The sequence below is a fragment of the Pipistrellus kuhlii genome, unplaced genomic scaffold, assembly GCF_014108245.1.
Source record: "Pipistrellus kuhlii isolate mPipKuh1 unplaced genomic scaffold, mPipKuh1.p scaffold_m20_p_3, whole genome shotgun sequence".
Taxonomy (NCBI): Eukaryota; Metazoa; Chordata; class Mammalia; order Chiroptera; family Vespertilionidae; genus Pipistrellus; species Pipistrellus kuhlii.
Window position 1 is genome coordinate 1,519,170 of NW_023425529.1, and position 12,767 is coordinate 1,531,936.

Genomic DNA, 12,767 nt, shown 5'->3' on the forward strand with positions numbered 1-12,767 from the left:
GCTCCCAACACCTCCAGGCTTCAGCTCCCAGGCTGGTTCTCTGGGCTCAGCGCCCTCCCTGAGTTCCCCGAAGCATGACTGCCACCAGCCTCACTAACCGGCCGGCGGGTCTGGGGAGAACCGAAGGCAGAGTTACCAGTAAACGGGAGGGCTCCGCTACCAGAGCCCGCAGCCTGGGACCCTCCATCCGGCCCGGCGGGCTGCTTGCTTCCCAGCCCCCGTCAGCCTCCGCGCTGAGCTTCCTGGGCGAATGCCCTGCTTGGGTCCCTGTCGCAGACCCCACGGCGCCCACCGCAGGCAGCAGCAGTCTGGGCCTCCTGTCCAAAGCCTGCTTCAGCTCCCGGGCCTGCCACACTGGCTGTGGGGATATTCCTTCTCCAGGGGCAGCTCAGCAAACTCATGAGTCCACAGAGCCAAACATCAACAGGACAACGATTGACATTTCTTTGGAGAGCCACATTGTTTAAACTAACTTCTTCTAACGCCACTTCTTCAAAATAGACTCGCCCAGGCCGTGGAATTTTGTGGAAGAGCCACACTCAAGGGGCCAAAGAGCCGCATGTGGCTCGTTTGCTGACCACAGTCTTGAGGGAACTCTCATCTTCGCCATGGGGCCTGGTAGAGCCAGCGGATCACAGCATATGGCTGCACATTCCAAGGTCAGGCTGGCTCCCCCGCCTACAGCCTGACAGCCCAGGGCATGGCTCCTTGTCAAATCTGGGCAGGTCCCTCCAAGTGGCCTGCCTCCCTCGGCCATCCCGCTCGCAGATGGACACACACACACACACACACACACACACTTCCTGCATACAGCGGTCCAAAATCCAGACTAGAAAAAAAGGTTCTTCCTTGGCCAATAGTTAGTTGGTTAGAGTGTCATCCCAATATGCCAAGGTTGTGGGTTTGACTGCCAGCCAGGACACGGACGGGAATAAAGCAATGAATACATATAGAAGCGGAGCAGCAAACCGATGTTCCTCTCTCTCAATTCAATTTTAAATATATATATTATTGATTTTTTACAGAGAAGAAGGGAAAGGGATTGAGAGTTAGAAACATCGATGAGAGAGAAACATCGATCAGCTGCCTCCTGCACACCCCCCACTGGGGACGTGCCCGCAACCAAGGCACATGCCCTTGACCGGAATCGAACCTGGGACTCTTCAGTCCGCAGGCCAATGCTCTGTCCCAGGGGTCTGCAACCTTTAAGACATAAAGAGCCACTCGGACCCCTTTCCGAAGGAAAAAAAAAACCCGGGAGCCGCAAAACCATTGCGACATTTAAAACGAACATAACACTGCATATATTGTTTCTTATTTTAATGCTATATGCCGGATTGTGCAGTTAGCTGTCAATCTGAAGAAAAGACTTTTTCACTTAAAATGTAAAATATATTTTTACAAATTAATAGCTAATTAAAATATTTAATTTACCTGGTTAATGGGATTTTTGCTCCTGAACCTCAGTGCACAGTGTCAGCACGTCAGGGCTGTAAGACGTTACCTTCGTTTTCACACGGGCTTGCCAGTTGTCGGAGCCGCAGTAAAGCTTCAAAGAGCCGTGTGCGGCTCTGGAGCCGCAGGTTGCCGACACCTGCCCTATCCACTGAGCCAAACCGGTTTTGGCTCTCAAATCAGTTTTTTATAAAAGTTCTTTAATCAGCAGACCCAGTTTCTATTCCTGAATGGAATGGTAGCATCTTAGTCTATGGCAGCTGGCTTTGGGCGTCCCCAAGAGCAGCAGGAGGCTCTCACTTCACCGCTGCCTGACCAACAGGGCCCCCAAGCTGGTCTTTCCAGAATAATCCAGAACGAGGGGAGGGTCTTCTTTGCCAACAGATTCCCTCTTCTGCCCTAGAATGCAAACGCTGTGTCTAACAGTTAAAAATGGCAATGTCTAGCATCAGCAGTTTTAAGATAGCATCCCATGACACCATTATTTTTCCCCCAAAACGAATGTCTGATGATTTAGCAAATTAAAAATGGTATCTCACCCTAGCTGGTTTGGCTCAGTGGATAGACTCAAGGGTCCCAGGTTCAATTTTGGTCAAGGGCATGTGCCTTGGTTGCAGGCACGTCGCCGATAGGGGTTCTGTGTGCAGGAGGCAGCTGATAGATGTTTCTCTCTCACCGATGTTTCTAACTCTCTATCCCTCTCTCTTCCTCTCTGTAAAAAAAAATCAATAAAACATATATTTTAAAATGGTACCTCAATTTGATTTAATTTGCATTTCCGGGATTACTAGGGAAATTGAACTTCATCCCGAGAGTTGTCTGTTTAGATCAAGAAGCTGTACTTCTCTCTGCTAACACATGGGACATTGTTTTCCTGGTTTTCCATTTTCATTTCACTTTATTAATTTGTTTTTGGTTATGCTAAACATTTACGTTTGTACGTAGACAGGTCTCTCAGTGTTTCCTCGATAGTCTCTGTGCTCTGTGTTACCCAGAGACAGGCCTTCCTGATCCCAGATTCATACAAATATTCATCTAAGTGACTGTATTTACTCCATTTGGAGTTCGAATGCTCTGTAAGGGGTCCAGCTCGGCTGTTTCCATGTACACGGCCAATTTCGTATTAAAGTCTTTTCTTGACTAATCTCTCCTCTCCTCCGCTGCTTTGAAATGCTGCCTTTATTCGTTTTGTAAATCTGACACACCGGTTCCTTTGTTTTTGAAATCCCTACCTCCCAGGCACGTTCTGAGGATTAAACTAAGTGGTATTTCCAAAGCCTCTAACCCGGGAACATGGAGTCTGCTCCAGACACGCTGGTCCTCTCCCCTTCTCCTTCTCATCTCCAGACCCATGTCCCACTCCTCTGCCATATGCTCTACCATTCCACTTGACCTTGGGGTTCTGGGAACAGATCCAGATCCACAGAAGGTGCTTACTGAGGCCTCACCGTTGGGCTCCCGAACTGCTTTTTGGCCAGTTATTGCCTCAGCCAAGGTGACCTTGTTGGGTGAGCAGCACATCTTCCCCCCCCCACCCCCCCCATCCCAAGATGGTAATTACTCAGTGTTGGCAGTCAAGGAAGACTTCACAGGGGAGGTGACCTTGGAGCTGGGCCTAAGAGGGGAGAGGAGCTGGGCAGCAGAAAAGGGAGAGAGGGCTTCCCGGGCCAAGGGAAGAGCGCGATCAGAGCGTGGTGGTGTGGGGAGGGAGGAGAGGCAGATCCGCGGCAGCCACGTAGGCCATTGCAGACTCCGGATTTTATGTCGAGAAAGACAGGAGCTTTCTGAGTAGCTTGGAGCAGAGGAGGACCCTGAGCTGACTTGTATTTTAAAAGCTCGGTGGTTAAGAATTCCTTGGTCTTTAGATGCCAGGGTCACCACTTTCTAGCGGTAGGACCTTGGATATTTAATGTCTTTGTGCCTCAGTTTCATTAGCTACATAATGGGGACAATAATAGTCCTCCCTTTGAAAAAAAAAATAGCCCTCCCTTTGCACGGTGCGTGTAAAGAGGAGTATCTGGCACATCCTACGCACTCGATAGTGGGAGCAGTTGCCATGGTGATCACTATTACCGTGGCTGCTGGTGTCGAGGACATGCTGGACCGGCCAAGGTGGAAGCAGGATGTCATTTGGGAAGTCCGGGAGAATGACATTCGGGAAGTCCAGGAGAACGATGAGAGAGGCTGGGGCTAGATTGGCCACCGTGGAGGTAGAGAGGACGGCTCAGAATTAGGAAGAGCTGACAGGGTTTGCCAATGGATCAGCTGTGAAATATGAGAGAGAGAGGAGCCGGGATGGCTCCAAGGATTTATATATATGGTTCCTCAATTTGATTTAATTTGTATTTCTGTGATTACTAGGAAAATTGAACTTCATCCCCCCATGAGTTGTCTGTAAATAAATATATATATAAATCCTTGGAGCCATCCGGCTCCTCTTTCTCTCATATTTCGCACCTGATCTATAATATTAGCAAATCCTGTCAGCTCTTCCTAATTCTAAGCATTTCTCTCTACCTCCACTGTGGCCAATCTAGTCCAAGGCTCGCTCGCGCTCTCTCTCTCTCTCTCTCTCTCTCTCTCTCTCTCTCTTTCTCTCTCTTCCCCCCCCTCTCTCTCTATATATATATATCCCCACACACACACTGATTTCAAAGAGGAAAAAAGAGGGAGAGAGAGATAGAAACACCAATGACAAGAGAGAATCACTGATCGGCTGCTTCCTGCACGCCCCACACCGGGGATCGGCCCGAAACCTGGGCCTGTGCCCTTGGCCAGAATCAAACCTGGGGCCCTTCAGTCCACAGGCCGACGCTCTATCCACTGAGCCACACCGGCTAGCGGCTGGCGCTGGCTCCAAGGATTTTGCCGGGAGTACTTGGAAGACAAAGTTGCCATCTGCTCAGACAGGGAGGCTGGGTGGAGCAGGTTTGGGGGAGATATGGGCGGCGTCAGCTTTGAGGTCAGCCGGATGGCTCAGTGGGACGGCAGTGGGACATACCAGTGGCCCACACTGGGATGCAAGGTTGGAAATGGCCAGTGTACAGTGAGTATTTGAAACCAGACCAGATGGCGTCACCAAGGATGGGCCTGGGAGACTGCCATGTGGACAGCGAGGGCTCGTCCAGTGCCACCACCCAACTGACGTCCCTTCTGACCAGCCGGCAGACTTCTGGAAGAGCTGCAGGGCCAGCTTTGGGTTTGGTGGCAGCCAGCTCTCTCAAAGGCCGGAAGTAGCATTTCCAGCACCTGTAAGAGGGACCGGCTTCGGAAGACAGGAGATGGGTAAGCGCCCGGGAGGGTGGGTGGGTAGCCAAAGCCAGGCTCTCTGCTGACCCACAGACGTGCAGAACCAGGGGATTTTTGCATAAATCAGGCTTTGAGGATATGAGTTACCGAAACAGTATGAAGATACTTTCACAAAAGGCGGTGCAGCGGCTAAGAGCATCCTTTTGGAAGGTGGATGCCCCGGTGTGACCCTCGCTGTACCACTCACACCTCTCGGGCTAGCTTCCTGGGGTCAGCTTAGTGCCTCTACAACAGGCATTAAAAGAAGGGAACTAGATGATGCTGACAAGTGCTTAGCATATCTGGCCCTGTTGTCTTGACTATTATTTTCACCAACACTTCTGACACCAAACGTGTGATGTTTCCCCCCCATCAACCAGTTCTCAGATACAGGCTGAGTGTCCTACAGTTCAGTTCTGTTCTGACTGTACTTGGAGTTGGTGTCTGGCTCCACAGGTTTAGGGCTCAGTCCCAATAGATGCCTTCACTTCTGATGCTTGTCCTGAGTCCTTATTGATCTACCAACTGTCAATCAAGGGTTCCCAATCCCCCTCCCCAGGCTCAAAGATTCGCTAGAATGGGTCACAGCACCCAGGAAAATGCTTTATTTATTATTACCTGTTTATTGTATTTATTTTTCTAATCCTCAGCTGAGGATATTTTCCCATTGATTTTTTAGGGAGAGTGGAAGAAAGAGAAAGACGGAGAAAAATATCGATGTGAGAGAAACACATTGATTGGTTGCCTCCTGCACTTGCCCTGACCAGATCCCAGGCCGGGGAGGAGCCTGCAACCGAGGTACGTGCCCTTGACCTGAATTGATCCCAGGACCTTTTGGTGTGTGGGCCCACGGTCATCCACTGAGCCAACCCGGCGAGGGCCACCTGCTTATCTTTAAAGGGTCTGACTCAGGAACAGCCAGGGGAGAAGTGCACGGGACCAGGAACGCAGAGGGGACACAGCCTCCCTGTGCTCGCTGGCGCACCACCCTCCCATCGCCCCGATGTGCTCACCAGCTTAGCTGCTCTGTGAGCCCCTTCGGCCAGGATTGCTATGGAGTCGTGATTGATGAAGTCATTGGCCATCGGGGCTTGAACTCAGTCACCAGCCTCTGGCCCCTCTCCTGAGGTCACGGGGGAGGGCTAAACGTTCAGACTCTCTCATTAGAAGGGTTGGTTCCCCTGGCAACCAGCCTCCATCCTCAGGGCCTTTCCAAAGTGCCCTCCTTGCCCTGGTTGGCTGTGCTTAGTGGATGGAGCATCGGTCCTGGGACGGAAGGGTTGAGGGTCCAATTCTTTTTTTTTTTTTTTTTTTTTTTATTGATTTCAGAGAGGAAGGGAGAGGGAGAAAGAGATAAAAACATCAATGATGAGAATCATTGATCGGCTGTCTCCTGCACGCCCCCTGCTGGGGATGGAGCCCCGCACATCCAGTCAAGGATGTGCCCTTGACTGGAACCGAACCAAAGACCCTTCAGTTCTCATACTGATGCTCTATCCACTGAGCCAAACTGTCTAGGGCTTGAGGGTTCAATTCTGGTTAAGGGCTTATACCTCAGTTGCAGGCTCCATCCCCAGCCTGGGCCTGGGTGTGTGCAGGAGGCAACAAATCAATGTGTCTTGCATATCAATGGTTCTCTCTCTGTCTCTCCCCATCTGTTCCTCCTTCTCTAAAAATCAATGGAAAAATAATCTCAGGTGAGGATTAACAAACACACACACACACACAACAACAACAACAACAAGAGTCACCTCATTAAAATACACTCAGCTATCGCTTAAAGGGTTTTGTAATAAATAACAAATAGGCTCCTCTTAACCCTATCACTCAGAAATTCCAAACCCATTAGGAGCTCTGTGCCAGGAGCGGGGACCAGATGAAGACCAAATATATATTTCTTATCATAGCACAAACGGAGGCCCGCTGCATGAATTCATGCACACGCGGGGTCCCTCGGGGTGGCCTGTGGGATTGGGCCGAAACCCGCAGTCCAACGCTGCCTGCAGCTCCTCCCTGCAGCTCCTGCTCATCCCGGCCCCACTGCGCCTGCCTCAGGCTTGTACCTAATCAGTCCCAATTGGGAGAGACTAGAGCCTCCGCGGCAGTGCAGGCCAGCCATGAACCCAGTATCTAGCGCCCTCCCGAGGGGAGTGGCCTGCAGGATCGGGATTAAACCGGCTCCCTGACATCCCCCAAGGGGTCCTGGATCGTGAGAGGGTGCAGGCCAGGCTGAGGGACCCCACTGGTGCACAATTGGGGCTGGGAGGGACCGCAGGAAGTCTCCAGGGCGTGTCCAGCCCATCTCACTCAGTCCCTATTGGCCAGACCTCAGCAGCAAGCTAATCTACCGGGCAGAGTGTCTGCTCCCTGGTCAGTGCACATCACTGTAAGCAATTGAACAGTCTTAGCATATTATTACCATATTACACTTTGATTGGTTGAACAATCAACCAACCAGACAATCGGACAGTTGGCATATTAGGCTTTTATTATACAGGACTAGAGGCCTGGTGCATGAAATTCGTGCATGGGGGGAGGGGGTCCCTCAGCCCAAACTGCACTCTCTCCAATTCAGGACCCCTTGGGGGATGTCTGACTGCTGGTTTAGGCCTGACTAAACTGGCAGTCAGACATCCCTCTGGCAATCCGGACCGCTGGCTCCTAGCTAGCTGCTTGCCTGCCAGCCTGCCTGATCGCACCTAACCACCCCTGCCTGCTGGCCTGATCACCCCTAAAAGCCTCTGCCTGCTGGCCTGATTGTCCCCTAACTGTTCCCCTGCCGGCTGTCGCCGCCTAACTGCTCTCCCCCCATGCTGGCCTGATTGCCCTTAACCACCTCTGCCTCAGCCCTTGCCACCATGGCTTTGTCCGGAAGGACGTCTGGAAGATGTCCTGAAGGTGCCCAGTCTAATTAGCATATCACCCTTTAATTAGTGTAGATATTATAGGCCCACAAGTGCAGCTGTCTGATTGACTGGGAGACCAAAGCAGAGGGAAAAGGCGCACAATAGGATAAAGGGGAAATGGGAAGGGGGCTGGAGTCAGCGTTTCGGCAAGTCTGAGCTCATGGGCATGTGACGGTGCAGTCACACAGCACTCCGCTCTCGGAATGAACTCGGCCCTGGGCTTCATGCTCTGCCTTCTCGTCTTAAAATACTTAATACTTTGCCTTTGAGCTATGTTTTGTAAGAGAAGCCCGATTCAGCACTAAAGCGTGTGTGTGAGCAGAGAAGATACACCAGGTGGCAGCAAGCAGGCTCCAGCCAGCAGGAGTGGCGGGGCAGCAGGCAGCATGGGTGCTGAGCAGTTGGCCTGGCCACCCGGTGTGCACCCACATGGCTGGGCAGTTTGGGGACTCTGTGGGGCTGCCAGGGGGGCAGCCAGGCCAGGATCTGTGCCCAGACTGGCAGTCGCAGCAGATGGCTGCAGTCCACCAGAGCCGTGGTGAGAGAAGGGACCCCACATGGAAGTCTGTCCTGGAGCACATTCACACACACACACACACACACACACACACACACACACACACACGCCCTGCAGCCAAAGCCAGCACACTCAGGGGGGAAAGCCCAGCAAAGTCTTACAAAACCAGAGCGTGCACGTGGATGCTGCCATAAAGCCTATCAGAGAGTTAGAATTCTTCAGTGCTTAGCAGTGGAAAACTGCTGCAACATTGCAAAGAAAGAAAAAAAAAGTCACAGGCTTTGAAATAAAAATTAAATTTAAAGATCATATTCTACAGAAAATAATTCTATTTTTATGTGAAGTTTCATTATTATTGAGGAAGACAATGTTAAATCTAAGTTTTCCTTGTTACGAAAGATACAGCAATCAAATGATAAAGAAGTTATTTAAAATATATACAACTCATGAAGTCACTTTCTTTTTAACAATTTTTAAATTGATTTTTAGAGAGAGAGGGAGAGGGGGGGAGAGGGAGAGAGAGAGAGAGAGAGAAAGAGAGAGAGAGAGAGAGAGACATCGGTCAGCTGCCTCCTTCACGTGCGCCAATTGGGGATGAACCCATAACTTGGGTACGTGCCCTGGTTGGGAATCAGACCCTCCACCCTTTGGTGTATGAGATGGCACTCCAACCAGCTAAGCCATACCGGCCGGCCATGAAGTCACTCTCAGTTTCTTGTGCCACCTCCACAGTCACAAAAAATGTTAGAGAAAACGTTACAGTGTCACCATACACATTTACATATAAAATTAAATTCAGATTTATATGAAATTGATATTTATTCATTCATTTATTTATTTTTAAATTCTCACCTAAAGAGCGAGGATATTTTCCCATTGGTTTTTAGAGAGAATGAAAGGGAGGGGAGGGAGGGAAAGAAAGAAAGAGTGAGGAATATCAAAGCGAAGGAGACACATCGATGGGTTGTCTCCCACATGCACCCCGACTGAGGGCGGGGATGGGACCTGAGACCCAGTATGTGCCCTTGACGGGAATCAAACCTGCGACCCTCCTGTGTGCAGGTGAGGGTTAAATCTTTTTACGAAAACTGTTCCACAAGAATCATCAACTGACTTTATATTTTGAAATAATTTATCAGACATTTCTCCTAATGTGGCAGCCTGTGAAATATTCTTAACAACTCCAGTAAGTTGCATCTGCAAAAAGATTCTTCTCCAGCCAAAACCGGTTTGGCTCAGTGGATAGAGCATCGGCCTGTGGACTGAATGGTCCCAGGTTCGATTCCGGTCAAGGGCATGTACCTTGGTTGCAGGCACATCGCCGATGGGTGTTGTGCAGGAGGCAGCTGGTTGATGTTTCTCTCTCATCGATGTTTCTAGCTCTCTATCCCTCTTTCTTCCTCTCTGTAAAAAATCCATAAAATATATTTTAAAGAAAAGAAGAAGAAGAAAAAAAGATTCTTCTCCAAATTAAAAATTACAAAAAATTGTGATCTTGCATTGGCCCATCGTGGCCCGTCGTGGTGTTCAATTCCAGGCATACTTCAGAGTGGGCTCAGCTCCAGGCCACTGCAGTGAAGTGACTATTGCAATAAAGTGAGTCACAATCCCTTAACTGGCGGAGGGTCTCGCCTTCAGTTTGCAAAACACACATCTGCGAAGCTCAGTAAAGCAAAGCTCGATGAAACGAGGTAGGACTGTGTGTCAGCTGAAATGATGTTGGCAAAAGTACACATTTTGATGACCTACTAAGTGAATTTGCAGAAGAATCTAATGTTCAATCAGCTATATTGGTAAATTATTTATTTTACTAGAGGTCTGGTGCATGAAATTTGTGCATTGGGGAGGTCCCTCAGTCTGGCCTGGCCTGTGTCCTCTTGCAGTCTGGGAGCCCTCGGAGGATGTCAGTCAAACACCCTTAGCACAGCTTCTGCCACCTCCCTGGCTTCTGGCTGAGCGGTGCTCTCCCTGTGAGAGTGCACTGACCACCAGGGGGCAGTTCCTGCAGCGAGTGTCTGCCCCCAGGTGGTCAGTGTGCATCATAGTAACCAGTCATTCCACTGTTTGGTCAATTTGCGTATTAGCCTTTTATTATATAGGACTAGAGGGCTGGTGCATGAAATTCATGCATGGAGGGGGTGTCCCTCAGCCCATCCTGCACCCTCTCATAATCTGGGACCACTGGCTCCTAACCACTCACCTGCCTGCCTGATTGCCCCTAACTGCTCCCCTGCTGTCCTGATCGCCCCTAACCGCCTCTGCCTCAGCCCCTGCACCCGGGACCCAGGCTTCCCTCCCTCTGGCCAGCCACAGGCACTTGGGACCCAGGCCAGGTTCACCTGGGCTGGCCACAGGCGCCTGGGACCCTGGGCTGCTTCGCCTGGGCTGAGCTTTGTCAGGAAGGATGTATGGCAGGTTGTCCGGAAGACGTTCAGTCTAATTAGCTTATTACCCTTTTATCAATATAGATTAGAACAAAATATTATTTTGTTGCCATTTTAAGTTTACTATATTACTCATGTCACTATTGCCCCATGACATTGTGTAAGTAATAAAATATTTTGAAAGGAAAAAGCATTCTATTTTAGTGCCTTTAACTGCACTGTTTTCTTTTTTTTTCTTTTTTAAATATATCTTATTGATATTTTACAGACAGGAAGAGAGAGAGCTAGAGAGCTAGAAATGTCATAGAGAGAGAAACATCGACCAGCTGCCTCCTGCACACCCCCCACTGGGGACATGCCCGCAACCAACGTACATGCCCCTGACTGGAATCGAACCCGGGACCCCTCAGTCCTCAGACTGACGCTCTACTGCTGAGCCAAACTGGATTCTTTTTACTGCTTTTGAATAAGAGACCCTGCGTTTCCTTTTGAACCAGGCCCTGCAGATCATGTAGGGCCCCTGATACTAAAAGCTATTGTAGTATTTCTTCGAAAGCGTTTTCATATTTCCCCAAATTCCCTGACTCTGTTAAAACCCTCTTCAGCTATTAGTGACTTCCCTCCAGTCCGGGGAGGAACGATCATGTTCTAAGTTCTGAAGTGATGGCCGTGGGGGTGGCTGGTTCCGTTGGAGGCTGACACTCCACTGTGCTGTCCTCTGCATCCCTCTCTGAGACACATTCTTCTGAATTGCCCCCACTTCCACCCCAACTGGCGGCAGAGCCTAGTCCTTCAGATGTTGATGTCAAATTTTGTGAGGTTTTTAATTTTTTTAATTTTTATTTTTTAATATATTTTATTGAGTTTTTACAGAGAGGAAGAGAGACAGGGTTAGAGAGTTAGAAACATCAATGAGAGAGAAACATCTATCAGCTGCCTCCTGCACACCCCCCACTGGAGATATGCCCGCAACCAAGGTACATGCCCTTGACGGGAATCGAACCCGGGACCCTTGAGTCCGCAGACCGATGCTCTATCCACCAGCCAAACCAGTTTCGGCTTGTGGGTTTTTCTTAAGTCCTCACCCGAGGATAATTTTCCGTTGATTCCCCCACCCCACACGCCTCCAAAGGCCCGGACACTCCATTGATTTTTTTTTTTTTAAGAGAGGGTGGAAGAGAGAGGGAAAGACAGACAGAAACATTGATGTGAGAGAAACACATCAATTGGTAGCCTCCTGCAAGCACTCCAACCAGGGCCCAGGTGGGGAGGAGCCTGCTTCCCAGATGCCCTTGACCAGAATCAAACTGGGGACCCTTTGATCTGCAGGCCACACTCTATCCGCTGAGCCAAACTGACTAGGGCTGATGTCAAATTTTGAAGTTCTTTTTGGAGATAACATATGTGAAAAGTGCTTTGGTAGCTGTGAAGTCAGAGGATATGATGAGGAAGGCAGAAGGTGCAATGGAGGGAGGGCCACATGACCCTTAAGTGATGTCCATTCCGTTGATCTTCTTGAAGACTGGGGGAAGGGCTGCTCAGGTGAGGCCCAGGTGGAACAGGGGGCAGGCCTGACCCGTGTTGGGTCTGTTGGGTCCCACCGTGTCCCAGGGGTTTGCTCCTCAGGTGGGGAGCAGCCTTGGCGTGGGCCTCGCAAGGCTGGTAAGACTCTTGTTAGTAAGCCTTGCAGCAAAGGGAGTGGAACTGGGTAGGCTGGAACCTGCCACTCACTCCTTCCTCTCTGAACCCTTGCCTCTCCTGGAGTTTCCTCCCTCCTCCCCCATTGCCCAATCCCTCTGCCCCGTCATGGGGGGAAGCAATCTGATTGGCTTAACCATGGGGGCCCTCTTGGCACCAAGACAGCCTATGAAGGGCAGCCCACGGATCACGTGTTCACCTCTGTCCAATCAGAGGCCTGGTGGCATTTCCCATGCAGGGTTGAAGGTGGGACTTGCAGAGGAACAGGGACCTGGGCACCACCAGCACCATGACTGACAGGCCACACAGAGGCCAGAGCTCACCTGCTCCTCCACACCACCCCCGCCCTGGGAGTTCGCACACCTACCTCACCCGCCTTTGTTCAGTCCATCACGTACTGATCAGCCACTTTCTCAAATATATCTTGACTTCTCTTCCCAACGCCATGGCGATCTTCCTGTCTGAAGGAGGGGCAGCAACCTCTTGACCACCATCTGACCACTGGAGTGGCCTTTTAAA